The sequence below is a fragment of the Stegastes partitus genome, unplaced genomic scaffold, assembly GCF_000690725.1.
Source record: "Stegastes partitus isolate 25-593 unplaced genomic scaffold, Stegastes_partitus-1.0.2 Scaffold108, whole genome shotgun sequence".
Classification (NCBI taxonomy): Eukaryota; Metazoa; Chordata; class Actinopteri; family Pomacentridae; genus Stegastes; species Stegastes partitus.
In genome coordinates, this window is record NW_007577839.1 from 632,864 (window position 1) to 638,742 (window position 5,879).

Consider the following 5,879-nt stretch of genomic DNA (forward strand, 5'->3'; position numbering starts at 1 on the left):
GCCCAGCAATGAGATACTCAAATGATACTCGAAGATGCCTTATAATGTCAGTACATTTAAAGTATGCCTGCTCCAGGACAGGATCAGGACATTTTTAACAACTTAAAAAAAAACGACCAGGACGGCCAGGACAGGACAGGAAAACAGGACGTTTGGTCACCCTACAAAAACACTAGGACTCATAGTCGTGGTAGCTCGTAGTATTCAAGTGTGCATGCTTTTCTAGCCATTCTGACCCACAATCCTTGAGTGCATTTACATCACAGTGACACACATGAGCTGTGTTCTAACAGCCATACTTCTATACTAGATAGTATAAAAGAAAAACATTTAGTATGTCCCAATACGTAGCATATTAAATGCAGTGTGCCAAAAACACCTATATGTCCTTCTATACCTGGTCAATTTTGAAGTCAGCATGCGTTTCTGGCCATTTTTGCCCGCAATCTTTTGCAAACTTGCATCAAGATGACACACAATATATGAACAAGCAAGAGCGCACAGACAGATGCCAACTCAGGTGAGGTTTAAGGTGCAATAGTATGACAAAGTAGTGTGTCCTAATTGCATGAAAAAGCGCTTACTTTGTGAGCTGTAGGACTTTCTTAGAATAAAATGGCACAGTGAGGCATTCAAGAGAGCAGATGCAGAGATGCATACCTGTGGGCCTCTTCCTGACAGGGGTGTGGGCAGCAGGAGCTCAGTTGGATTTAAAGGTGCAGAAACAACCCATGTGGAACAGGAATGAAACCAAGGTGTAGTAAAACGGTGTGGTATCTTGAACTGAAACATCAGAACACCTGAAACTTGCATTAACTTGTTAAAAATGTAAAGTTTTAGCAGAATAATGCAGCTCAAGAGTAAAGTTTCAGTTTTGAACTTAATTTTCTCACTTGCTATTTCGGATTATATCTGTTTTTGCTCGCTGTTATTGAGGTCCAAGTCTCTGTTCTGTGTATTCCACGATCTTTTTGAACATAAAGCGCAAACACTTTTTACATTTTATTTTGAAAGCCCGTACCGGAAGCTACATGTGTTACTCGTGCTGCCTTGACGGTGGTTTCAGTCACATGGTCGCCGCCGAACCGAGAGCTGATGGAGCCAGATGAAAAAGGCAGGAGGCGAGCCCCTCCGGTTGCGCGTCAGCATCGCCTCAAATAGGAATCCGCTTCTGTCACGACAGCAACCCCCGAAAACAACAATTTAAAGGCGAAATTTCATATCGTCGTGCAGTCCTTTTTTTTTTTTTTTTTTTTTTTTTTTTTTTTTTTTTTTTTTTTTNGGTGGTGGGGTTGTCAAGCAGGGCTGAGATGGGGCTGACTGAGGGCGTCAACTGGTTTCTGGGGGCTGTCTGTGGTGGTGGCACTGGAGAAATTACGCGCGTCTTATTTTTAAAAAAACATGCTTTAACAGAGGCAGTTATTGCATTGCCATGGTAATGGAATACATTTTCTGTTATGCTTATTTAAATAGCCAATTATATATTTACAGATAAAGTGATGAAGCCAATTTAAGCACTTCTTCTTTTTTTTTTTTTAAGGGAAAATGTTAAAGATTCCTAATGGTTAGAAATTTATGCTGGGAGTCTCATTTTGTGTTAAATGACTCGTGTGCTTGGATGTGAACGTGAGGTTAAATGCTGATGATGATGATGATGGAGAAAAGGCGCCATCTTGTGTCTATATGAGGACACACACCACTGGGAGTTTCACACATCACATTATAATTCAGGGTCATTCAAAATGGAAGCATAACTCAGATGTGAGTTTCCAAATTGTGCGTAAAGGCGTCTCCTTTCATATTTATTTAATTGAGGGCTTTTACATTTTCAATAAAAAATATTAAAAGCCGAGGCAATTTTCTTATTAAATTCAGATTTCATACAGGGTTTCTTCACACACAACTCTAATTCCCTTCCTATACATCTTTTGCCTCAGCCATCTTCGCTCCAAATCTGCCACCCCCTTTCTGCACGCAGACCTTTTGTCAGGATCTCCATTTGCCTTCTGGGTAACCCTTGCACTGGTCGGTATGATTTATAATAGAAAAGATCTTAAAAGCAAGTCTCTCAGTTCTCCTCCTTCTCTCTCGGAGCGCATGGAGGCAGGTCCCACCTCCCTCCTCAGCAGCTTGATAAATCTTTTACGCGTCTGCGGGCTGAGTGAGGGAACACTTCACATCTCATTTCATCACACACTCCTCCGCTCTTCGCCCTTTAAAGCTCTTCCTTCCCTCTCTCCCTCTCTCTCTCCTCCGTCGTCCTACGCCGTCCTGCCCACCTGCGTCCACTGGGCCCAGGAGGAGCCCCTCCCTCATCTCCAAAAATAACCTCCGGGTGTTTATGGAAGCCGACGAGCAGGCACGAATTGGGCAGCTTTAACTTTGAAAAGCTTTTCTTTCATCATGAGGACTAACAACCTGGAAAACAACACTGTGATCAACCCACCTGCATCTGCTCTCCAGATTATCCAGCTTGCCTGTACTCCAGTGCTTTTATTCTAGTCCTGTTCTCTTGTGTCAGACTGTCAGGCACTATACTGTGTCATGTTATGTAACCTGTGCACAGGCAGGTGCTGCATCCTGCTGCGTATTTTACTACATGTTGGTACAATTGGTCTATGAATGAGTTTTGAACTTGTACATTTGATTTCAGTAACATTCAATTTAGTATTACTTATGCAGCACCAATTCACAACGTAGGTCGTCTCACTGCAGTTCAATTAGTAAGGTCGAGACCTTAAAAAACTATGCTAAAGAGAGAAAGCCAATAAATCCAAAGATTCCCTTTAAGCAGGCTGTTTGGGAAGAAAAAAAAAAACTGACAACAGAACCAGGATCAGAGAGGGCCTCGACCAGTTGGGGAGAGGGTAAAAGGGAGAGAGAAAAGGATAGTTGTAAGAAATCAAACAAACACTACATCAGAAAACTACAGCGTCTGAGGGAGCTTGGTGAGTCCAGTAACTGCAGATCAGAAGCTGAAAAGTCCGAACACAGATGACAAACACAAACTACACAGGAGAGAAGACACAAAATTAGTCACAGGCAATAGTGGCACATTAATGTATGGAAAAGGAAAGATGAAAGGTGCTCATTGCATCATGGGAAGTCCAGCCTGCACCTATAGCAGCATTACGAAGAGAATGTTCACAGCCACCTGAGCCACCCCTAACGACGCACTTTGTCGAAAAGAAAAGTTTTAAGACTAATCTGCCTCCTGAACACAAACTGGGAGCTCGTTCCACAGCAGGGGAGTCTGATAGCTGAAGGCTCTGCCTCCCATTCTGCTTCAGGAAAGTCTAGGAACCAAATATAAGCCTGCAGTCTGAGAGCAAAGTGCTCTGTTGGGAAAATATGCTACAATAAGGCCTTTAAAATATAATGGAGCTCGGTTGTCAGTTCTGTCAATGGAAATCTACTAATTACAGTTTAGCCAATTTGTGACAATACCATATATAGATAAAAAGATTACAACTCAAGATTGACTACATTTTTAAAAGCATCTTCACTAAGAGATACATGTGGAGTTTGGTCAGTTGATCACTCAAGGTCCACTTGCTACTTAAAAATCGACAACTACAAAAAGCCCTAAAAATGCAGCAGATGAGAACACACCAGCTATCGAGTTCTGCATGTTAGCTGTGACAATGATGATACAGTTTCAAGAAAATAGTCTGAAAATAACTAGTAAGATGACCTTGAGACAGGATTTTTATTATTTTTAAGTTAAAGAAAGAACTTTCAAGCCTTTCATTATGTTTGTTTTGAGAATTTTGCTTAACTACTCTGTTAGGTAATAAAATAACCAAAAAAATGCACTGTTTTCATTGAAGTTTTTTGTTAACTGGATGCTGTTTTCATCAAATTTAGGATTGGAAATTATTTCATACGGTCAGCCTCATGGCCTTCGTCACTCAAGACGGACTCGCCGACGGGTACAACATGTTCTAAAATGTAGAAAGTATCTTATTGTGTGCAGTCGAGTGGCATTAACCAGTTTGTTTGTAACAGATGTCACGTTTTACTGTTACACATCAAGCCAGTAATGGCTAAGAGCTACTAGCAGAACACATTAGCGACTGCCCTGCACTTCTTGCCATGCTTGAAGCTCACTCATTCACAACTGCATTTCTTATGAGAACATGGCTTCTGTATGTGTGCCATAAGGATACGTGCATGTGGGTTGGTGGAGAGTGAGACAGAGAGAGGAGAGCCGGGGCAGAAATAAGGTCACTGTTATACTTCTATTAGAGGGGCCTTGATGGAGGTTCTCCTTGTGTTCTCATTTTACCCAACACCTCCTTATCTACTGTGTGTGTGTCTATGTGTGTGCATGTGTGTGTCCAGAGCACTTCTTTCATGACAAGTGTGGCCCTCCGGGGCTGCTGTTCTCCACAAAGACACTAATGTGAAGTGACAGGACAGCCAGTGGTGCGCTGCTCTGAGGGGACCTGCATTGTGGAGGAGACCTCAGAGTCTGGCTCACAGTGGACAACAATAGAAAAAAAGACCTCAAAAGGACAAAGCTGTTCCCTCTTTGAAAGTGTCTTAGGCTGTCGCTGCTAGTTGCCACTCTCTTTCTTTCTCGCTTTCCTTTTTCCTCACATTTTGGCGCTCAAACACGCTGGTGAAAATTCCACTCCGAAGTCACCATTATCAAAACCACCAATTCATCCTTTCCGAGGCCGAGGCGTGAGAGCAAAGCAGATTCTGTTTGTTCTTATTCTTGCAGCAGCATGAATGACTTGATTCCCTCCAAATTATTATGGTGCAGCAGTAGTTTGCTCACACCAACGGCTTACAAATGATGCCATTATTCAGCCTGAAATACTGTATGTCAGCTGGGAAACTGCAGTAGGTAACAGAAACAACGCAGGATATTTTTGCATTAGTGTACTTAAAATGTACTTGTAGCAAATAATACATCACAAACTAAGCTTAAATCATAAGCAAAATGCCCCCCTCAGCTCTACTGGACATTTATCACCACCAGCCAGCTTACATAGCTACGATTTACAGCCACCATGGGCTGTCCTACAAGCGTATGAATACTTTCTTTATTTAGGCACACGCTCATAAAAGTTTAACATTATACATGTGCCCTCGGCGGCACAGTCTCATCTGATTTTTCTCCACTGTTCTGTCACGAAGAAAGCACTGGACTGGATGAAGAATAAATACAGAGGCTATTATGAGGAGCATGTCCATCATTTTTAATGGGATTTTGCTTTGGTGAAGAAATACTGGACCTAAGAACACATTTCTGAGCAGCTGGTGTTAGTCTAAAGGCTGCCACTAGGAGGCGCTCCCTGTGAGGTCCGTTTTAATTGAATGGGTGACTTCACAGGTGCGTCAAGCTAGAAACAAGCTGCAAAGTACAAGGAAATAGGTATAGTTCCTTCAAAATAAAAGCAATATGTTGGGCATTCCTTTATTGTAAATTCACCCTGTAAAATGTATTCTTTTTTACAAAAAACAAACAAACAAACAAACAAATTGTGTTTTGGGAAATGATTTCCCAAAAGCTAAAAGAAATAATGGGTTATGAGATTCCAATGTGCTGCAATGTACTGAATATGTGGAATTTCACTGAAGAGAGTGTAATGGGTAACGATTAATACTTGAGTAAAATTCTACTAACGGCATGTAAAACAGCTATTACAAGGAACTGGGGGACGACAGAGCCACCCACAGAGGACTAGTGGCTGATGATTATTGAAGAAATCTATACAATGGAAAAACTATCCCACAAACTTCGACGACAAATGGACAAATGGACAAATGGACAAATGGACAGGAAATGGAATAAATGGACGGAATACAAGACTCGAAATGACACAAGGCCTGTTTAGTGAATTTGAATGCAATGCATATACCCAAGT